The sequence below is a fragment of the Balaenoptera acutorostrata genome, chromosome 16, assembly GCF_949987535.1.
Source record: "Balaenoptera acutorostrata chromosome 16, mBalAcu1.1, whole genome shotgun sequence".
Lineage (NCBI taxonomy): Eukaryota > Metazoa > Chordata > Mammalia > Artiodactyla > Balaenopteridae > Balaenoptera > Balaenoptera acutorostrata.
Window position 1 is genome coordinate 37,341,583 of NC_080079.1, and position 24,560 is coordinate 37,366,142.

The window sequence follows — 24,560 nt, forward strand, 5'->3', positions numbered from 1 at the left end:
AGGTTGGTATGCCCCAGGTGGGGCAGGGGCTCTCCATTCCCCGAAGTACCCACCTCTGCCTTTGTCTTACAGAGTTCCTTGGACCCCTGAAAGCACTGAGCTCTGATTTCTGAACTGATCAACACTTGACTTTTAAAAGAACAAATGCCCCAAAGCCCTGATCAAGGTAATACTGTTAATTGACACCAAAGCTAACAATTAAAGCCCAGAATTTCCTCTCACTCCAGTGATTTTCCCAGCTATACCGTACCTATCCACCTTGTAAGGGAAGCAGGGGCTTACAGGATTTGCAGAGAAATCTTGACATAATATTCAAATGGCCAGAGAGCTTACACAAGGAATCAACAAATACATACCTCTGTCCTTTTGCTTGTGTCGACTTGCCACCCTACAGACAGCAGCCAGTTGTTTATTGATATCCAGTTATATTCCAAAAAAGATTTACATTATCAAAGACATATATGTCAAGATAAGAAATTAGAGATAGATGATGACGATAAAGCACGGGAATACAATAGTAATGAAATGAGGCTGATATAAAATACCTTTCATGAAGCACTATTTGCCCGTTATAGGAAAGTGGCACATTTGCCTCCAAATTTTCTAACGGTTCAATTTTTTTGTCATATGATTCTGCTTCCCAAAGATAAAATCAAACTATTTGCCAAGAAGAAAAGCAATAGTTTTTCATAAATAAAGCGAAAAATTTCACTGAAGGGGTCTGGCATTGTGTGATATAACAAACCAGGCCCTCAGCACCCTCCAAGAGATGTTTTTGCTTTTCATCTGGTGATCGCACAGCATAATTTACTTAGGTTACTCTGTGACTTCTAGCTTCTGCACAACAAATTCCTGGGGAAACTTAAAGTTTTTGCAAAGGTAGTGCCCATATATCTATGCCATAAATAATTGTCTCACTCACTGATATATGAACAGTGTTCAAATATGTATAGATATTATTATGATTGCAAAATACACTTAAATTTGGTACAGAATTCGTGGAGGCTTGTTTTCTCATTCTCTACTTGACAATAGACACTAGAAGTAAAATTATTATCATGTGGAAATGGTGGGTGAGGGGCTCCACATGACTTCACAATACGCAAACAAACTCCATCTTCAAAGACACAACTCGTACAGTATAGTCCTTTACAGCCACCATCCATCCCGACTGGTCAGTGCAAGTGCTGTACCAGGTGTCAAAGAGCAACGTTGTTTTTAATAAATACTAATTTTAGTATCTCCCTTGTTAAAGAGAAATTGAGAAGCACTCATTTGGAGGACTTAATAGATTGTCTATCCTACAAGCCCTTCTCTACAAATATTTTTCTCTTGACTAAGAGTTTGAATAGAGCCCAAGAGAATTCAGATTTGTAATCCTTGACAATTACCTGGCTTGGGCACTTTAAACTTGAAGCTGAGTTAGAGGATCAGTTGACATTCTTTTGTGAAATTTGAGAAGCCTAACAAGGATATACATCTCACCTCCATTCTGCGAGGGGATTCAGGCAATATGTGGGAAGAAAGTTGAGTTTGTATTCATCTTTATATCTGCATCCCTCTACCTTAACCTCACAGACTAAAAAGCAATCTACATTCCAGAAGGCTCTAAATAGAATGGCCAAAATTGCTTAAGCCAGAATATTCCATAGCCAAATGACTGCTCCACCATTTTAAAATGTCATTCACGGAATGCCTAATTTTGAGGAATGTTATTTCCTGCTATTTCTTACATGAGAAACATGGACCAAGAGCACTGAGGTGACTTGCTATGTGAAATTATTAAATATGAATTAATTAAAAAGTAATTCTCTGCAGAATAGTTTTCCTTTTAGGATACATAATCTGTAGTTTTTCTCTTCTGTAATAATTAGATGGCATGTTAGGTTGTCTACTAAGATCTCTCCTAGATCACAATATTGAAAACACAGCAGCCTTACATAAAAGAATGTTCATCCCAGTGTGTTATCAGATGATAAGAAACTAATTAAAATGAAGGGAAGTCAGGACATAGCCATGCTTTGTCTCACTGAAAAAGCTTGACTATTTGATTAAGAGGCACCCCTACTCACTTGGAGTCTTGTGGAATATTATTTTCAGATTCTTTATAAGCATCAGTAGGTGAGCATTGTGGGGGGAGAGAGAGAGAGAGAAAGGTATTTTGAATTGATTTAATCAATTTTTTGTTCACAACCAAAAGCTGACTGAAGGTCAATCAAAATGACAAATAGTTCTATATTATTCCTGATAGAATCCCGTATGAAGTGACTATTATCCCCATAGAACAGCAGTGGCTAAATCCCACAGGCCCTTCATCTAAAATATTAGCTTGAGAAACTCATAGTTTCAAAAAGTAAAGTGGCCAGTATTTTGAACGGAATGTGTTTTAAAGTAACAGGTTTTAGTTAGGAACTGTAATCTTTATCTTTTCAAAAAATGTAGTCTATTATACTTCGGTCGTAACCAAATTGTGCCGTATCTATAAACTATCAAAGGCAAGTAAATCAGCAAGAAACATGGCCCACCATTCAGCATGTGCTCTGAACTTAGGCTGGTGCAGGCGGCATTTCCTAGGTGATTTATTTACTTTGAGCTTCATGATCACAGGTACTGGGGAAGAAAAGTGGGTCAGCGATTAAGTAACTATTTTTCTTAACTGTTTTTTTTTTTAATTGCAGTATAGTTGATTCACAATATAATAGTTTCAGGTATACAACATAGTGATTCAAAGTTTTTATAGATAATAGTCTAAAATATTGGCTATATTCCCTGTGCTGTACAGTATATCCTTGTAGCTTATTTATATTATACATAATAGTTTGTACCGCTTAATCCTCTACCACTACCTTGTTCGTCCCCACTTCTTTCTCTCCACTGGTAACCACTAGTGTGTTCTCTGTGAGCCTGTTTCTGTTTTGATATATTCATTCATTTGCTTTATTATTTAGATTCCACATATGAAATGATAACATCCAGTATTTGTCTTTCTCTGTCTGACTTATTTCACCAAGCATAATACCCTCCAGGTCCATCCATGTTGTTGCAAATGGCAAAATTTCACTTTTTATGGCCATGTAGTATTCCATTGCATATGTATACACATCTTCTTTATCCAGTTATCTGTTGATGGGTACTTAGGTTGCTTCCATATCTTGGCTATTGTAAATAACACTGCTATGAACATTGGGATGCATGTATCTTTCTGAATTATTGTTTTTATTTTCTTTGGCTATACCCCTAGGAGTGGAATTGCTGGATCATAGGGTAGTTCTATTTTTAGTTTTTTGAGGAACCTCCATGCTGTTTTCTGTAATGGTTGCACCAAATTTCTTTCCCAGTGTATGAGGGTTCCTTTTTCTTCACATCCTCACCAACATTTGTTATTTGTGGTCTTTTTGATGATAAGTCATTCTGCAGGTGCGAGGTGCATATCTCATTGTGGTTTTGATTTGCATTTCTCTGATAATTGGCGATGCTGAGAACATTTTCATGTGCATATTGGCCATCTGTATGTCTTCTTTGGAAAAATGTCTATTCAGGTCTTCAACCCATTTTTTAATCAGATTGTTTCTACTTTTCATATTGAGTTATATGAGCTTTTTATATATTTTGCATATTAACCCCTAATCTGTTATGTCATTTGCAAGTATTTTCTCCCATTCAGTAGGTTGTCTTTTCATTTTGTCCATGGTTTCCTTTGCTGTGCAAAAGCTTTTACGTTGAATTAGGTCCCATTTGTTTATTTTTGCTTTTGTTTCCTTGCCTTAGGAGGCAGTTCCAAAAAATTACTGCTGTGACTTATGTCAGAGTGTTCTGCCTATATTTTACTCTAGGATTTTTATGGTTTCCAGTCTAACATGTAAGTATTTACTCCATTTTGAGTTTATTTTTATATATGGTGTAAGAAATTGTTCTAATTTCATTCTTCTACATGTAGCTGTCCAGTTTTTCCAACATCACTGATTGAACAGACTGTCTTTTCTCCATTGTATATTCTTGCCTCCTTTGTCACAATTGCATTGGCTTATTTCTGGGCCTTCTATTCTATTCCACTGATCTATGTGTCTATTTTTGTGCCAGTACCATAGGGTTTTGATTACTATAGTTTTTTTTAGTATACTCTGAAGTCTGGGAACATGATACCTCTGGCTCTGTTCTTCTTTCTCAAGACTGTTTTGGCTATTCAGAGTCTTCTGTGTTTCCATACAAATTTTAAAATCATTTGTTCTAGTTCTGTGAAAAATGCCATTGGTATTTTGATAGATACTGCATTGAATCTGTAGACTGCCTTGGGTAGTATGGTCATTTTAAAAATATTAATTCTTCCAATCCATGAACACAGTATATCTCTCCATCTGTTTGTGTCACTTCAATTTCTTTCATCAGTGTCTTATAGTTTTATAGTTTTCCAAGTACAGGTCTTTTACCTCCTTAGTTAGATTTATTCGTAGGCATTTTATTCTTTTCGATGTGATTATAAATGGGATTGTTTCCTTAATTTCTCTTTCTGGTAGTTCATTATTAGTGTAAAGAGATACAATGGACTTCTGTATATTAATTTTATATCCTGCAACTTAACTGAATTCATTGATGAGCTCTAGTAGTCATTGATGAGCTCTAGTAGTTTTTGGTAGCATTTTTAGGATTTTCTATGTATAGTATGATGTCATCTGCAAACATTGATTGTTGCTTGGACTGAGGTGTCCCAGTACTGGTGCCTACAGGCTGGTGGGCAGGGGTGGGTCTGGGTCCTGAGGCTAATAAGCTAGAGGGAGGATTCCAAAATGGTGGTTGTTAGCACCAGTGTCCTCCTGTTAGAAGAGCACTCAAAAAGGGCTGCCACCAGTGTCTATGTCCCCAGGGTGAGTCCCACTTGCCTCCTGCCTCTCTGGGAGATGCTCAAGATCGGCAGGTGGGTCTGACCCAGGCTACTTTCAAATCACTGCTTCTGCCCTGGGTCCCAGAGCATGTGATATTTTGTGAGCCATTTAAGAGTGGAGTCTCTATTTCCCACAGCTCTCTGGGCCTCCCAAAAGTAAGCCTCATTGGCCACCAAAGCCAAACGTTCTGGGAGCTCTGCCGGCTGGTGCAGGAACCCCAGGCTGGGGAGCACAGCGTGGGGCTCAGACCCCTCGCTCCTTGGGGAGAACTTCTGCAATTGTAGTTATTCTCCCATTTGTGGGTTGCCCACCTAGGGGTATGGACCTTGACTATACTGCAGCTCTGCCACTCCAGCCTGTCTTGTTGTGGTTCCTTGTTTATAGCTTCAGTTGTAGAAGGTCTTTTCTGGTAACTTCCAGTATTTCTCATCAATAGTTTCTCTGTAAATAGTTGTAAGTCTGGCGTGCCTGTGAGAGGAAGTGAGCTCAGGATCTTCCCACTCTGCCATCTTGAGAACTCTCCAAGTAACTTGCTTTAGATGGACCTCACAACTGCAATGCAGAACTTGCCTCTTCTGGGATATAGTCAATGGCTAAATTTCCAAGCAAAAGTACTCTTCTTATTCCTTGCTTCCCTTTGCTCTATTGAATATACAGCACTACCACAATGAGATACCACTTCATACAATTAGCATGGCTAGTATCAAAAACAAAAAAAACCCAGAAAATAACAAGCGTTGGCAAGGATGTGGAAAAATTGGAACCCTCATGCACATCTGACGGTAATATAAAATGGTGAAAACTTCATGGAAAATAGTTTCATAGTCCCTCAAAAAGTTAAACATAGAATGACTGTATGATCCAGAAATTCCACTTCTGGATATATACCCAGAAAAATTGAAAGCAAGGACTTAAAAGATACTTGTACACCAATGTTTATAGCAACATTATTCACAACAGAAAAAGGCAACGACCCAACTGTCCATCAACAGATGAATGGATAAACAAACTGTAGCATATCATATAATGGAATATTATTTAGCCATTAAAAGAAATGAAATTCTGACACATACTATGACATGGCTGAACCTTGAGAACATACTAAGTGAAATAAGCCAGACACAAAAGGACAAATATTGCATGATTCCACTTATATGTGGTAATTAAAATAGGCAAATTTAGAGAAACAGAAAGTAGAATAGAGGGTACTAGGGCCTGGGAGAGGAGGGAATAGAGATATTGTTTAATGGGTACAGAGTGTCCGTATGGGATGATTAGAGAGTTCTGGAAATGGACACTGGTGATAGTTACATAATTTTGTGAAGTATTTAATGCCACAAAGTTGTACACTTAAAAATGGTTCAAATGGTAAAGGTTGTTATGTATACTTTACCACAATTTTTTTTTTTTTTAGAAATACAGCACTAGAAGCCACTATGCCCACTCCTGACTCTCCCCCATGCCAGATATTGTACAAACCATGAGTCTATTAGCATTTGCTGCATCCTATCCTAGGACCACTGAAAGCATCCCAAACTGTCTATACTGGGCAACCCTGATAAATCCCCTGCGAGGACAAGCATGTCCCTGATAGGAAATACTGGGATGCCTCCCAGGTGATGGTTTCAGGAGGCCACTGCACTCCGCAGTTTTAAACAACTTATTATGAAACAATGGCTTGAATTGTGTATTGGCAAGAATTGTATGACTCTTCAAATTCAATGGGTTTAATTAGGTTATAAGAGAATTAGTATTATGAGTATACACCTGATAGAATAATTTAACTCTTTAAAGCATTTGAATGTTATTGGTTGAAAAAGTGGGCATTTGAAATAGAACCCCCACTGCCAGAAAAATTTGACCCTAAGAAAAAAGTTATCCATTAATAAATGAAAGCTTTCATCAAGGAGCTACATTGGCCTAAGCAAAACGATGCTTTAAGCATATCTGGAAGGACAGGTAATGAGTGCCTGAATCTAAAGAAAAATTCTCTGCTATCATCCAATTTATCATCCAACTAGCAGTTAGAAACCAACCCTATCCCTCAGACAGGTGACTGCTCCACCACATCCCTGCCACAGATAAAACAGTTCTATCCTCTCTGCCTTCCCCATTTCTCCTCATCTTGAGGTAAGAGGCAACGTCGAAATCCAGGAATCATAATAGCAAAGCACACAAAAGTGCAATGGAACTACTGGCTACTGTGCTTTCCTTTGCCATGACAAAGGAGGTTTCCTGGTAAGACACTAGGTAAGTAAGAACCTAGTGACTCCCTCTAAGGTACAGAAACATCCTCGTGCAAATTAAAGTATTTACCACCCAAGTGATAACTCTGTATCTTCTACCTCTCTTGGCCACAGTGGTAGTTGAACCAGGAACAACTCCTCAGCACCTGCTGTGCTCTGAGGTGTCCCTTACTCCACGCATTAGCTTTTCTCAATGGGTAAGAAAATACCTGGAAGCAATAACATCACCAGTACTGGAGTAAGACGACCAGAAATCAACAATTCTTAGAACCAGGGCGACCTCTAAGCCTATGTGGTCTAACTGTTTCATTTTACAAATGAAGAAACTGAGGCAAGGAAAATTGAAAAGACCTGCCTGGGGTCATAGTTTTCATTAGTGATGGATAAGGGACTGACCTTGAGAGGTCCCCACCCTTCATTTGATGAACTCGCCTTAAGAATAGGTTTCTGTTGGAGACACGATAGAAGCCATCCAGTTCTGGAAGGTAGTCATGACGTGGGTAGGTTCATTTCATTTGAATAATGGCTCCAAGTAGAGAGAAAATATGTTTTTCTCTCTTCAAGCTATTTACTCTGAGTCACTGCTCAGGACGGTGGCCTCCCTCTGAATGATTCATGTCATGACAGCCACTACAGACTTGAAACTCTTAAAATGTCATTGGGCCTATGATGTATTGAATTTTACTTAAAACAGGGAAAATGCAAGTTGTTCAAAAGTGATATTTTTCTATCCCTCTGTGGCTGGGATTTGGTGAATAGCACATAAGAAATTCCAAATGGCAGCTTTCAGTTTTTGGGGTTATTTTTCCCCCCTACTAGCACAATTTGACTAGTGATACAGATTTGGCTTTCTGGTTTGTTTTGTTAATTATTAAAATATGGTCACAATTGAGTTTGTGGCCCAGATTCCACCAGTTTACCAATGCTCTATGATTTGTTTCTTATCCCAATGGACAGCCTTCTCTACAAAGTCTCATATGTTACCAAGAAGAAAAAGACTAGGGCTTCCCAGGTGGCGCAGTGGTTGAGAATCTGCCTGCCAATGCAGGGGACACGGGTTCGAGCCCTGGTCTGGGAAGATCCCACATGTCGCGGAGCAACTGGGCCCGTGAGCCACAATTGCTGAGCCTGCGCATCTGGAGCCTGTGCTCCGCAACAAGAGAGGCCGCGATAGTGAGAGGCCCGCACACCACGATGAAGAGTGGCCCCCACTTGCCACAACTAGAGAAAGCCCTCGCACGAAACGAAGACCCAACACAGCCAAAAATAAATAAATTAATTAATTAATTTAAAGAAAAAAAAAGCTGTAAAAAAAAGTTACTAATCTATCTCTAGTCAAAATGTTAAAAAAAAAAAAAAAGAAGAAAAAGACTAGATTCAAGTCCAAGTTTTACCTCTACCACCCCTGCAGCCTTAGAAGAACCATCAGCTTTTCTGTATCCTGGGTTTCTCATCCCTGAATTTTTGATAGCAGTTCTGATCTTGGGCTACGTCATTAGGGATATTGTATAGGCTAGCTGAGATTAACACATTCACAATTAAAATCCCAATTTATTTCTGATCTGATTCTTGTACTTAGTCGCCAATACCAGAAATGTCAGAACATGACCCTTAAATCCGGCCTTCGGTAACAATTTCTTTACTTATCAGGACACTGAGTTTTAAAAGTCAGAAGCCCATTTAAACATGGAAACTATGATTGTGGCAGCCTTTTCTGCTGACTTCAGCTGACTCCCTTTGTCCCAAAAGTAAATGTACTTTAATCAATACATTAGGCAGATCTCATTCAGTTGCAAGATACAGAAATCAAACTCATATTGACTGAAAGAAAAAGTATTTTATTGGCTTCCTAATGAAACTGTGTGCAGAGGAAGGTCATGGCAGCGAAGAAAGATGTGCAGGAATCAGGATCTTAGGCTCTATCTGAATTTCTACTTGGCTTCCTGATTGGCTTCACCTATAGACTCTCTGTGAGACAGTAGACGAGATGGCTACCAGTGGTCTCAGACCCAAATCCTCTGATGCGATAACCCATTAGGAAAAAAATATGCTTTCTTCCAATTTCAATCCTGGTGAAAAGTCATAGCTGGTTAGTCCTGGGTTCTGTTCCCACTCCTCTGGTGGTTATGGGGCAAGTGGAGGAGAAGAGGGACAGAGCAGGTTAGCAGAAGAAGGATTAAGGGAAAGTTTGCTGGACAAATACTTTAGCCACCACTGTCCACTGTATTCACAAAACTCATCAATCAATTAGCCACAACTACACAGTAGAAAAGATATTGCTGTCTTTCACAATTAGAAACAGACATTACCACAGAGTTAGGTGAGCTTTTCTGAACTTCAATAGGACTTTAAATACCAAAGCAAAGCCTGAACCCCCATCACAACTTCCTATCAGTTATTCATTCATTCATTTATTATTTTATTCAACAAATATTTGTTAAGTGGCTACCATCTCCCAAGCATTGAGTTAGGTGCTGGCTGTGCATCAGTAAGCAGCATAGCCGTGATCTTCACCTTCACACAATTAAACAAGTAATCCCATTAAGTGAAATAAGTGGTCTGATAAGTAATGTACCTTATTCTACCAGACGATACTAGGGCGGTGCATAACATATTTTGGGGTTGAGGATGGAGGTGAAGTATTCAGGGAAGACTTCTTGGGAGAAATAACATTTAAAATGATATCTATATGATGAGTAACAGTTATCCAAGTCTGAGGGGCAGAGTGAAGTCCCTTTAAACATGCAAATGTCCCGTGTCAATAAGGTCATGACACGTGGAAAAATGAACAAGTTAAAGACAGCCAGCCTTTCTATTTCCATTCAGTAGCATTGTTTTCACTTACTTTCTTCTGAGAAGGATAAAACACCCCAGCACATTTCTACTTCATTGCTTTCCCTCCAGGTCCCTTTTTATTATCCCTAAAGCTAGAAGTGGCCCAAATGGGGAAATGCTGCAGTTTAGGAATCAGTGGAAGTGACCAAACAGGTTTCTTTTCCATTCACCTTCAACCCATAATTTCAAGTAATGTCCTACTGCCTCTAAGTGTCACTGCTCCTCCTGTCCCATGAAATGGCCTCTGAGGGAATAACAGACAGGCAATAACAGCTGGCATTTTCCCTAGAAATAGTTGGCCTTGCCTCAAATGTGATTTTTCCTCATGCAGCTTGACGCTCATAAGAGCAGTTGACCTGCATCAGAATTATGTCCTTGCCTGTGTCTTCTTGTTAGATGTGAGATGGGCTGTTACTAAGCTCTGTCCAAGTAATGGGGGCCATGCATAAAAAATAAATAATTGAGCATGACTATAATGAATAATCTATTATCAAGTATTAAATATTTGCATATTTAAGCTTGCTCCAAAAAATTGGCAGAGCACAAACCAGCAAAATGGCATTGTAAAATATCGACCACAAAGCCCTGGAATGTGATTCTAGCAAAACACAAGGAAGTCAAAGCTCTGTGTGTACAGATTAGATAAACGCTTCAGCTCAGTGACTGGAGAACAAACAACATGCTTAGAATTTTTTTTAATGTAGCTTCTTCTTTTCGTTCAGAATAATAGGACTTCTAACCAAGAATGGAGGCTTGAGAGAGGCAACTTATACCAACAGCAAGAAGCCAGGTTGGTTGTCAGAAGACCTGGGGCCTAGGCTCAGTTGCATCTCTGATGTGTTTCTGATGTCCTCTGGCCAGACACATAGCCATGCTTTGCTTCCACTTCATTTCTAAAATGGTGTAACAGTAGATTCTCCACCTACCTTATGGACTATAAAAAGCACAAAGAAAGCACAGAGATATCTGCCCTGGCTCCCATCCCACTGTAGGAACACAAGCAGCCTCTGAAGGCCCACGTCTTCACCCTGGAGTTGGTAGTGGGCATGGGTTTGCTGTATGCTCTACGGCAATTCATCTTGAACTGGAATAGTTGTCCTTCTGACTTTTCCTCTGCCTGCTTCTCATATTGGAGAGAAGCATCAGAACCAGCAGCAAACAAAGGCCTAGGGCTCTAAATCAGTATTTCTTTTAAAGGAATTTCTAAGAGGGAAATACAGTTGAGAAAGGCTGTGTGGTCTCCTCTAATAACCTAGAAAGGCAGAAGTTGGAAAGTCAAGGAGTATTTATCAGGGTATCCTAATATTGAGAGAAAAACTATCAGCTTAAAGAAAACCCCAGACTTCTGTTTTTTTCTTTTCAACTTCAGCCTTTTTACAACACCAAGAAGAGAAAGCAGGCCACAGGCCAACATTTATATTGCCACGGTTCCTGTTTGGTTTCGTGAGAAGAAATTCTACTCAGAAGCATGATCTATGAACAACATCTGTCACACACTGGTTACCAGGCTGACTTAATTTCTCTCTCCTTTCTCATGCTTCCTACTAAAGCTGCCTTCTAGGTCAAAGAAGACAACCTTCTGAAATAATGAGGACCAAATTCTATGAATATCATATGATAGTCACATGTCACTAATTTAAATGGCAACATTTATTATACTCTGCTAGGAGGCCTCAAATCAGTTAAAATGGCTTCATAGAGATCATTTCAAAGGCCTTCTTTCCTTCAATATCTGACGAAATTCAATTATCCAAATCAAGTTGTGGTCTCATGGAGTGGAAATGTATGTCCTGCAGTAGGGTGAGTAACTGTTGGGGATATTGCAGTAGACCTAAGTGAAGAACAAGAAATGAGAGAGTGGAGGGCACTGGTGACAGGGAGTGGGGGTCTGTTCAAACCATGCAGAACCCTGGGGTGAGGAGGGGGCAGAGTCAAGGTGGGAGGAGCCTCTTCCATGGGACCAGAGATCAAAGGTCTGCCCTGTGAGTCCTTCAGAGTGAGACTGTCTCGTTGAGAGTGAGAGAGTCTCTCAGGCGCCTCTGTATCAGCCTCTTAAAAGTGGCCAGCAAGATACAACTGAAGAATTGGAATGGGAGAAGTCAGAGTAGAAAAGGAGAGGTGAATGTGAGAAAGATGGGAAAGAAAGAAACTAACATCACTGATTTCTCCATCATGCCTTTCCTACCAGCTACAGGAGTTGAGAAGGAAGGCAAAAAAGTAAAAGGGAAACCTCTTGCAGAGAAGGACACCATTATATAAAGATTCACTGGGATGATCTAAATAAAAAGGGATACAAAACACTGCCTGGCACGTTGTTACATGGTAGAAATGCCTATTATTGATTTCACTAGGATGCACCCAAGAGACCCGCTTGCAGCTATTCAAATCTCTGGAAATAAGTGATTCAGTGTGAGCCACAAAAGCATTAGAAAAATTGGATTTTGAAGAGTATTAAAAGAAAAAGAATGAGCCAGTGAGAGAGCATACTTTGAAAGCTAAGATTAAAAACATGTTTTTTTTCTCTCCAGGGAGGAAACAGTTGCTGTAGGAGGCATTGTGATTGTTTTCAAAGGCATTATGACGGACCGGCAGTCTCAATAAAAGGAGTGGCAGACTTGAAGTCTGAACTTGGAAACGAAAAACTGAAAGGCAACAGTGGAAAATATTCGCCACATACTTTCATCTTAGGGGTCCAATATTAAAGCTTTATTAAGGACAGTAAATATATGCTAGAGATGGGGCTTGAAGAAAATCTGAGAGCTTTGTACGGACAGGAAAAATGTTTCTGGTGTAAAAAATATTCCTTCGTGTTTGTGCAAAATTCCTTCTTTCCTTGACACTCTTAGATTCCGGCTATTGTACCATTTACCCTTTCTCGCCTCTGATCTGTTGACCCTCATGGTCTACTCACTATGTTCACTAAAGACCTTGCCTGTGGCTCATAATCTTTCTATCTGCCTCATGACTCCTCTATCATCCTGAACAACTTCAATCCCTCCAGACACCTACAAGGTAGACAAGTCTTTGGCCTTCTCCATTCTAGTGACTTTCAACTCCACCTCTATTCTGCCACACAGAACCATAAACACACCATGGCTTTTACTGTCATTGGAATTTTCTACCTGTTAAATTTCAATCTTTCATTTACTCATTCATTTTACAAATGCCTATTGAATACCTTCCTTGTGCCGACCATTGTGCTAGTCACTGTAAAAGTAGTTGCAGTTAAAAAAGACAATATTTCTTCCTTTGTGGAACTTACAAACTAATGAAGGAGACAGAAAAACTAACAGGCAATTACAATAGAATGACATAAATGCTTTGCTGGCAAACCCACAGGAAGAACATCTGATCTGGATATAGGCTGTCATGCAAGGCTTCCTGTACAAGTGAAGTCTAAGCTGAAACTTTAAGAATGAGTATAAGCTCTAATTATTAGAGAAATGCAAATCAAAACTACAATGAGGTACCACCATTAAAAAGTCTACAAATAACAAATGCTGAAGAGGGTGTGGAGAAAAGGGAACCCTCCTACACTGTTGGTGGGAATGTAAGTTGGTACAGTCACTATGGAAAACAGTATGGAGGTTCCTAAAAAAACTAAAAATGGAGCTACCATGTGATCTAGCAACCCCACTCTTGGCGTATATCCAGACAAAGCTCTAATTCGAAAAGTTAAATGCACCCCTATGTTCATAGCAGCACTATTCACAATAGCCAAGACATGGAAACAACCTAAATGTCCATCGACAGAGGAATGGATAAAGAAGAGGTGGTACATGTATACACAGGAATACTACTCAGCCATAAAACAGAATGAAATAATGCCATGTGCAGCAACATGGATAGACCTAGAGATTATCATACTTAGTGAAGTAAGACAGACAGAGAAAGAGAAATACCATATGAGACCACTTATATGTGGAATCTAAAATATGACACAAATGAATTTATCTATGAAACAGAAACAGACTCACAGATATAGAGAACAGAATTGTGCTTTCCAAGGGGGAGGGGGTGGAGGAGGGATGGATTGGGAGTTTGGGATTGACAGATGCAAGCTGTTATGTGTGGAATGGATGAACAACAAGGTCCTACTGTATAGCACAGGAAACTACTTTCAATATCCTGTAATAAACCATAATAGAAAAGAATATGAAAAAGAATATATGTATGTATAATGGAATCACTTCAGAAATTAATATGACATTGTAAATCAATTATACTTCAACAAAATAAAAGAAGAAAAAGAATGAGTATGAGGAGGCCAAGAGGAGGGACAGGATCCAGATCAAGATGGTGGAGTATGGAGATCCTGAGCTCACCGCTCCCCACAAACACATCAAAACTACAACATCTATCTCTGCAAATGACCTGAAGAACAGCAGAACAGATTTTTAAAACTAAGGATATAAAGAAAAGGCCACATCAAGACAGGTGGGAGGGACAGAGACATGGTCTATTCAGAACCCATACCCCTGTTGTAGCAATTCACAAGCAGAAGGGATATCACAACCATGGAGGTCCCCCCTGAGGTATGAGGGGTCCAAGCCTCATGTCAGGCTCCCCAACTTGGGGGACCTGCACCAGGAAGATGAGCCCCCATAATGTCTGGCTTTGAAAACCAGTGGGGCTTACATCCAGGAGAGCCAGAGGGCTGTGGGAAACTGAGACTGCACTCTTGAAGGACTCTTGTACAAACTCACTCATTCTAAGTCCCAATGCAGAGGCTGCAGCTGAGCCATACAAGCACCTGGGCCATGCAAGAAAATTTACTGACTAATTTTAGGGTGTGTGATAGAAGGACAGTGATCTGGTAGAACTTCTTCCAGAGACAGAAGCACTAGCAGGTGACATTTTTTTTTTTTTTTAACTCTTCTTTCACCTAGCTGGTCCTGCACTGGCAGGTGCCATGTCTGTCATTCTGTCATTCTCCATCAAATTACCTAACACTGGACACCTTGTGTTCCCCTGAGAAATAACCGACTCAACCCAGCCAGCCCCTCCAAAGCGGCTCCCACCCTCCTCCACCCAGTGGGCAGGCCTGGCTGGCACTGGCACCCCTCCAAAATGGCTCCTGCTCTGAGATTCACTTCAGATCTAATGACACACACAAGACTGTAAGTGAAATAATGGAAAAGATATTCCATGAAAATTAAAATTAAAAAAAAAAGGCTGGAGTAGCAATAATTAACATCAGACAAAGTTGACTTTAAAACAAACACTATAACAAAACACATATAGAAGTGCATTACATAATGATAAAGGAATCAATCCAACAATAAGATATAACACCTGTAAATATCTACGCATCAACCTAGGAGCACCTCAATACTTAAGAAAATATTAATAAACATAAAGAGAGATACTGACAAGGATACAATAATAGCAGGGGACTTTAACCCCACTTACATCAATGAACAGATCATCCAGATAAAAATCACTAAGAAAACATTGGCCTGGGGACTTCCCTGGTGGTCCAGTGGCTAAGACTCTGTGCTCCCAATGCAGGGGACCCAGGTTCGATCCCTGGTCAGGGAACTAGATCCTACATGCTGAAGCTAAGAGATCACACGATCCTGCATGCCGCAACTAAAAAAGGTCCTGTGTGCCACAACTAAGACTCAGTGCAGCCAAATAAATAAGTAAATATTTTAAAAAAAGAAAGAAAACATTGGCCTTAAATGAAACATTTGATTCAATGGATTTAATAAATATACACAAAACCTTCCACGCCAAAACAGCAAAATACACATTATTTTTGACTGCACATGGAACATTTTATCCAGGATAGGTTACATATTATGCTACAAAACAAGTCTCAATTCATTAAAAATATTGAGATCATATCAACCACCACAATGGTATGAGACTAGAAATCAAGTGCAAGAAGAAAACTGCAAAAACCACAAACACGTGGATGCTTAACAACATGCTACTAAACAGCCAAAGGGTCAACAAAGAAATAAAAGAGCAAGTCATAAAATACCTTGAGACAAATTAAAATGGAAACAAAATGTTCCAAAATCTATGGTATGCAGCAAAAAATTCTAAGAGGGATGTTTATAGCAATACAGGACTACCTCAAGAAACAAACAAAAATCTCAAATACATAATCTAAACTTACACCCAAAAGAACTGTAAAAAGACGAACAAGCAAAGCCCAAAATTAGTAGAAAGAAGGAATAATAAAGATCAGAGCAGAAATCAATGAAATAGAGACTAAAAAAGTAAATAAATAAAAATAAAACCAGAAAAGATCAATGAAAGTAAGAACTGGTTGTTTGAAAAGATAAACAAAATTGATAAACCTTTAAACAGCCTCATTGAGAAAAAAGAGAGGATCCAAATAAATACAATCAGAAATGAAAAGAAGTTATAACCAATACCACAGAAATACAGAGGATCAAAATGCATCACAACAATTATATGCCAACAAGTTCAACAACCTAGAAGAAATGGATAAATTCCTAAAAACATACAATCTTCCAACACTGAAACAGGAAGAAATAGAAAAGCTGAACAGATCACTAGTAATGAAACTGATTCAGTAATCAAAAAACTCCTAACAAACAAAACATTAAGACAAGATGGTTTTACATGTGAATTTTACCAAACATTTAAAGAAGACTTAATACTTATCTTTCACAAACTATTCCAAAAAATTGAAGAGGAAAGAATGCTTCCAAACTCATTCTACAAGGCCAACATTACCCTGACACCAATACCAGATAAAAACACTCAAAAAAAAAAAATTATGGGCCAATATCCCCGATGAACATAAATGCAAAAATCCTCAACAAAATATTAGCAAACTAAATTCAACAATACATTAAAAGGATCATAAACTATGATCAAGTGGAATTTATTCCAGGTAGGCAAGCAAGAATGACTCAATATCTACAAATTAACATGATATATCACATTAACAACAAATAAAAATCATATGATTATCTCAATAGATGCAGAGGAAAACATTTGACAAAATTCAATATCCATTTATGATTAAAACTCTCAACAAAGTTTGGATACAGGAAACATACCTCGACATAATAAAGGTCATATATGACAAACACACAGCTAATATCACACTCAATGGTGAAAAGCTGAAAGCATTTCCTCCATGATTAGGAACAAGACAAGGATGTCCACTCCCACTACTTTTATTCAGCATAGTATTGGAAGTCCTAGCCATGGCAATCAGAGACGAAAAAGAGATAAAAGCCATCCAAACTGCAAAGAAGTAGAACTGTCACTACTTGCAGATGCCGTGGGGCAACTAAGCCTGTGTGCCACAACTACTGAGCTCACGTGCCTCAACTAAAGCCCACGTGCCACAAACTACAGAGCCCATGCACTCTGGAACCCACACACCACAACTACAGAGCCCACGTGCCCTGGACCCTGCGCTCCACAGCTAGGGAAGAGAAAACCCGCACACCACAAGTAGAGAGAAGCCTGTGCACCACAATAAAGAGCCCGTGTGCCGCAATCCTGCATGCCTCAACAAAGATCCTGCATGCCGCAGCTAAGGCCCGACACAGCCAAAAATAAATAAAAATAAATAAATAAATAAAAAATAGATCTTTAAAAAAAAAAAAGACTTATGCACCTCTATGTTCACTGCAGCATTATTCACAGTAGCCAAGTTATGGACAAAACTTAAGTGCCCGTTGATAGATGAATGGCTAAAGAAGATATGGTTGATACACACACACACACACACACACACACACACACACACACATATACACACTGGAATATTACTCAGCCATAAAAAAGAATGAAATCTTGCCATTTGCAACAACATGGATGGATATGGAGGGTATTATGCTAAGTGAAAATAAGTCAGACAGAGAAAGACAAGTACAATATGATTTCACTTTTATGTGTAATCTAAAAGATGAAACAAATGAACAAACAAAACAAAAGAGAATGTGACTCATAGATGTGGAGAACAAATTGATGGTTACCAGAGGGGAAGGGGGTGGGAGGTTAGGCAAAATGGGTGAAGGAGTTTAAGAGGTACAACTTACAGTTATAAAATAGATGTCACCAGGATGTAATGTACAGCATAGAGAATATAGTCAGTAATGTTACAATGACTTTTTGTGGTGATAGACAATTACTAGACTTGTCATAGTGATCAATTCACAATGTATATAAATCTCAAATCACTAGGTTGTACACCTGAAACTAATATAATATTGTATGTCAACTGTAAGTCAATTAAAAAATAGAAAGCAACCAAAAAGTGAGTATGAGTTAGCCAAGCTAAGGTGGGTAATGTGTGAGAGAGGAACCCTGTTCCAGACAGAGGAAATAAACATTCAGAGATAAAAGGAGTCACGGGGGCTTCCCTGGTGGCGCAGTGGTTGAGAGTCTGCCTGCCAATGCAGGGGACACGGGTTCGAGCCCTGGTCTGGGAGGGTCCCACGTGCCGTGGAGCAACTGGGCCCGTGAGCCACAACTGCTGAGCCTGCGCGTCTGGAGCCTGCATTCCGCAACAGGAGAGGCCACGATGATGAGGGGCCTGCGCACCGCGATGAAGAGTGGCCCCTGCTTGCCGCAGCTGGAGAAAGCCCTCGCACAGAAACAAAGACCCAACACAGCCATAAATAAATAAATAAATTAAAAAAAAAAAAAAAGGAGTCACGGCATATTTAGGATTTTGAAAGTTGTTCAGAATGGCCAGACTTGGTAACCGATGGATATATATGTTTGTTGAGGGACAGGATGTACTAAGATGTTGCCCAACTTTTGGATGAACAGTTAGGTGAGTGTTCGTGTCATCTACTGAGGAGAGAATGGTAGAAGAAATGCAGAACTAGAGAAAAAGATAAGAGTTTAATTTAGGATATGTTGAGTCCTATCAGTAGGACATCCCTGTGGAGATGTTGACTTCCTCATCATCATGTCCCACCTCCACTCACCTTTACCTGCCAATACACAAGAACACACAAATACTTCATTACCAGCCTATGTCTTCTCAACAACTAAAACTCAGTTTAGATGGTACCATTTCTAGAAAATATACTATGATGACCACTGCGCATGCATGCCATCCCACGTTTACCTCTGTTCTATCACACTGTGCTACAATTTGCTCTTTGCTTATCTGTCTCTGCTACTAGTCTGTAAATTCTCTAAGCAATGGAAAGGTTGTTGTTGGTGGTGGTGTTTTTCAAGCAGTAGCCTTAACAAATGTGATTTCTTTCTTTTATCATTCATATTTTAGTTTTATTTTTTAGCCCTTATGCTAGCGGGAATTCCTAAAGCTATGAGACAATTCATTTCTTTCCTTCTTATTCTAAATCTTCCTTCTTAATGCAATAGATACTAAATTATAACACATAATAGCTAATAGCACCACTTAAAAAACTATTTGACACAATTTTTGCCTTTCTGTTGCTTCACCATGTTTAATGGACACTAAATAGGTACTTGTTAAAGTTTAATGAATGAATGATTACTTGCATAAACAAAGCAGAGTGAATAAACTATCATTTTAATAGCTTTTTAGGAGGGAACTATCTTTGGGTAGGAAAAGTGAATCTACACATTACACTTTGGAAGGCTGTACTGCAACAAAGAATTAACTAAACTGCTGTCCAAATGAATCAAACAGGAATTGTGGGTTTCAGAACAGAGAGGAGGAGATAGAGTAAGAAGAAGAGGACACAGCTGAGGCACCTGGTGGGAGAAAGATGCCCAGTGAGGAAATTCTGAAGGTGGAGTGACTGGGTATTTTTTTAAAAATAGAACTATCTACTATATAATTTTGATTTATGGCACTGATATAGTATACAATTTCTGTTTCCCATCCCATCTGTAGGTCTAGCTATCTTCAAATGCCTTATGTGAATTTGCACAAAAAAGGTTCATTCTTTCTCTGTATCAGCGTGGAAGAGAAGTTAAAAAAAAAAAAAAAAAAGTAAAGAGTTCATTGAGAACAAGACCTCAGATCCATAAAACACCAAGGGAAGGTGAGTCCTGAGGGATTCACCAGGTCTTGGATGCCTACCAGATATGGATGAGCAGTTGAGGTAATTTTATTTAACTCTCTGAGATGGCTAGTTTTATGTGTCAGTTTAACTGGACCACAGAGTGACCAGATATCTCGTTAAACATTATTCTGGGTGTGCCTGTGAGGATGTTTCTGGATGAGATTAACATTTGAATAGACAGACTGTGTAAAGCAGATTGCCCTCCCCAATGTGGGTGGGCCCCATCCAATCTGTTGAACGCCTGAATAGAACAAAATTGCTGAGTGAGACTCTCTCTGGCTATCTTGTCTTCAAGCTGGAACATCAGTCTACTCCTGCCTTCGGACTTGACTAAAACTGAAGTTTACACCATTGGCTCTCCTGGATTTACAGCTTGCTGACTGCAGATCCTGGGACTTCTCAGCCTCCAAAACCACATGAGCCAATTCCTTATTTTTTATTAGGAATACATACATATATTCTGTTTCTTTGGAGAACCCAGACTAATACATTCTTCCCCTTTTTAACCTCTGGAACTACAAAGGACCTACTCAGACAAATTTCCTAAGAACTGGCCATATTCAGACTGCCTGACTAAGCTGGGATCTCAGCCTGAATGAATGCAGAAGAGACACATGGGCCAATAAGAACACAGTAAGATACAACTCCAGGAACAGCTCAATGAATATAAAGAAGAAACTTTACGTTCCAAGAGGAAAATAAATAAAAGGAAAAGGGGAAGTGTCTAGCGATGAAAAAGAGCTACCATGAGAAAAGTGTAGGAAGAAAATTGTTCTTGCAGAAGAAAACAGACACAGGTACCTGCCTCAGTAGGAGCAGCTCTGTCAAAAACCCAGAGAGAATGAATGGAAGTGAGGAGAAAAGATGCAAGGGGATTAATGTAGAGGGAGACCAAAGCCAAAGAGAACAACAGGCCCGTTGCAGATGGAACTTGAGTCCAAAAGAATGTGGAATACCCCAACCTAAATGAGGGCAAGAAGCACAGCAAGAGACAGAGAAAAAGAAAGCTTAGAGGAGTACTTGACAGAGTAAGAAAAATCACGTGAACTTGGGACAAAAGCACAATTCACAACAGGAACATGTAACAGATGTGCCAAAGGAACTCAAGGTTCCTATAGGGCTCTGAGGGAAGACGATACTAATGTAGACTCTGTGAGAAAAACAAGATGGAACATGAAGAAGGGAGTTTGCTGTTTCCAAAATACTATATTGGAGGCTCTTCACTTCTTAATAACATGACTTTGTCACAGTTCTTCTAGTGCTACCAGAAAGTAATTGAAGCTGCCTTAGGAAAGGGAAGAAAAAGTTATTTGGAGGATATTGAGTAACACACCAAGCTCAAGGATAGCCAGACCTCAGGGGCTTTGGAAACAGGAAAGTTACCAAGAAAACCAGCCAGGCTTTCCATTCCTACTTCTGAGAGTTCACTTCCTTTTCCCAGCACAGAAGGTGGTGGAAGATGACTTTCTCACAGCTTTATGTCATTTCAAGACACCCACACAGGCTCACTCACAGAGAGAAAATATGACTGGACATCCAGATCAGGTGTTTTGGCAAAGGGACAGAGTCATACAGATTGTCTGCAAAGACCCTTCCCTACTGGTGGGGACAGTTCTCAGAGAAATGAAGTTGTTATGAGCTAAGAATCATCCTGAAGTCACTAGTGCATTAGAAAATGGAAACATCAAAATGAGAAGGTAAATAGAGATATATTTAAATATATATCATATATATATACACACACATATATATACATATATACATATATACACACATATATACATATATGTATATACATATATGTATATAAATGATATCACATAGATGAGATTTGAAAAAGGGATACTGGTAATTAAAATACAGGGGGAAAAAGTAAGCATCTAAAACCACATCATGTGACAAAGATAAAGTCTAACCAATAGTAAAGAAGCATAATTATTTTTCTGCTTATGCTCCCTAGTTAGCTGTGGATCTTTAGCTGTAAAACGATTCTACCTGGTGAAATGGAAGCTATAATTACCAAACAAGAAAAGACTGAATACTTTCCAATGCCAACTGTTAGTCTCATTGAGATCCTAGCAGTGAGGCTGGCATGCTGTGAACTGGGGACCCCTGCCATGTCATCCTCATGAGGCCACAGTGGAGCCTTCACCTCAAGACAAACTATTCTAAAAACAAAGTCATAAAATAAATAAAAATTGATGCAAGACTGAGTGACAAAGTTTGCATCCCTAAAAAAAAAGGTTCAGAAGAGAATTATGCAAAGAATTATTTTAAACTATACTTATAAAAATAGAAATTGATGGATTTCTTAATAAATAAATTTTTAAGAGGATGTGTACCAGGCAAATTAAGACAAAACAAAAGGCCATGGGGTATTTTACAAAATCAGGTGCTGGCTAAAACATTGTACATGAAATTGGAGGAGGAATACACCCTTACCAAAGGAAAGGAATGGGGGAGAAGGAAACAAACAAAAGACTTGATAGTCATTGGACAAGGTAACGGAAATAAATGGCAGGGGCGTACCCAGAAGTATCATCTTAAAAGAGGTAACAAAAATATATTTATCTTCTTATATTTCATTATTTTCTAATAAGAATTTAAATTTATAATATTCATGAGCCAAAGGAAGATAAAACAGATTATAAGTAAGTGGGTAACCAGAAGGCATGGATATAAGCTGAATCCAAGAATGAGGTTAATTACAAACCAGAAATGAGGTTAAATTTTATAATTATGCATTTTCTATAAATGGGAAACAAATTTATCTCTGATTTTTAGCTAACAACAAAAATGGGGAAACCTGCTCAATTACATAACCCATAATATTCACAAGATACAAACAGAACAATTTTCCAAGAGAAGTTCAACCATTCCTAATAGAGTGTAATTGTATTTTATGAGAACTTCAAGTAATGCAATATAAAACTAGTAATAAACTCCCACTTTTGCACAAATTTTGGAATAGTGGTTCCCCCAATTTTTTAGTGCATAACTTCATGATTGTTGTGTCAAGTGAATTATAGACTGTGGTCATGCTATTGCCTCCTAGTGGTGCCAAGTGAGGTTGCAAACAGAAATATCCACCATCTTCTGTCTCATTCACTTTTTTTTTTTTTTTTTTCTGATTTTATTGATTTGAGTCCTCTCCCTCTTTTTCTTGATGAGTCTGGCTAATGGCTTATCAATTTTGTTTATCTTCTCAAAGAACCAACTTTTAGTTTTATTGATCTTTGCTATTGTTTTCTTTGTTTCTATTTCATTTATTTCTGCTCTGATCTTTATGATTTCTTTCCTTCTGCTAACTTTGGGTTTTGTTTGTTCTTCTTTCTCTAGTTTCTTTAGGTGTAATGTTAGATTGTTTACTTGAGATTTTTCTTGTTTCTTTAGGTAGGCTTGTATAGCTATAAACTTCCCTCTTAGAACCGCTTTTGCTGCATCCCGTAGGTTTTGGGTCGTCGTGTTTTCATTGTCATTTGTCTCTAGGTATTTTTTTATTTCCTGTTTGATTTCTTCAGTGATCTCTTGGTTATTTAGTAACGTATTGTTTAGCCTCCATGTGTTTGTCTTTTTTACGTTTTTTTCTCTGTAATTCATTTCTAATCTCATAGCGTTGTGGTCAGAAAAGATGCTTGATATGATTTCAATTTTCTTAAATTTACTGAGGCTTGATTTGTGACCCAAGATGTGATCTATCCTGGAGAATGTTCCGTGTGCACTTGAGAAGAACGTGTAATCTGCCGTTTTTGGATGGAATGTCCTATATATATCAATTAAATCTATCTGGTCTATTGTGTCATTTAAAGCTTCTGTTTCCTTATTTATTTTCATTTTGGATGATCTGTTCATTGGTGTAAGTGAGGTGTTAAAGTCCCCCACTATTATTGTGTTACTGTCGATTTCCTCTTTTATAGCTGTTAGCAGTTGCCTTATGTATTGAGGTGCTCCTATGTTGGGTGCATATATATTTATAATTGTTATATCTTCTTCTTGGATTGATCCCTGGATCATTATGTAGTGTCCTTCCTTGTCTCTTGTAACATTCTTTATTTTAAAGTCTATTTTATCTGATATGAGTATAGCTACTCCAGCTTTCTTTTGATTTCCATTTGCATGGAATATCTTTTTCCATCCCCTCACTTTCAGTCTGTATGTGTCCCTAGGTCTGAAGTGGGTCTCTTGTAGACAGCATATATATGGGTCTTGTTTTTGTATCCATTCAGCCAGTCTATGTCTTTTGGTTGGGGCATTTAATCCATTCACGTTTAAGGTAATTATCGATATGTATGTTCCTATGACCATTTTCTTAATTGTTTTGGGTTTGTTTTTGTAGTTCCTTTTCTTCTCTTGTGTTTCCCACTTAGAGAAGTTCCTTTAGCATTTGTTGTAGAGCTGGTTTGGTGGTGCTGAATTCTCTTAGCTTTTGCTTGTCTGTAAAGCTTTTGATTTCTCCATCAAATCTAAATGAGATCCTTGCTGGGTAGAGTAATCTTGGTTGTAGGTTCTTCCCTTTCATCACTTTAAGTATTTCATGCCACTCCCTTCTGGCTTGCAGAGTTTCTGCTGAGAAATCAGCTGTTAACCTTATG

At 38.7% G+C, this 24,560-nt stretch overlaps 1 protein-coding gene and 1 long non-coding RNA gene across 5 annotated transcripts in view; one reads left to right on the forward strand and one right to left on the reverse strand.

The window, feature by feature from the left end:
• Positions 1–14,142, forward strand: part of HTR7 (5-hydroxytryptamine receptor 7) — a 670,153-nt gene extending 656,011 nt beyond the window's left edge. For 2 of the 4 annotated variants that reach the window (XM_057530949.1, XM_057530951.1), the window contains 2 exons: positions 73–166; positions 12,490–14,142. The gene's annotated coding sequence lies outside the window, so the exon portion shown is untranslated. Of the gene's footprint in view, positions 1–72; positions 167–10,683; positions 10,755–12,489 lie in introns of those variants that run through there. The other 2 variants (XM_057530952.1, XM_057530953.1) reach the window with 2 other exon arrangements.
• LOC130705035 (uncharacterized) overlaps positions 1–24,560 on the reverse strand; it is a 232,149-nt gene that overhangs the window by 78,136 nt on the left and 129,453 nt on the right. The window lies entirely within an intron of this gene.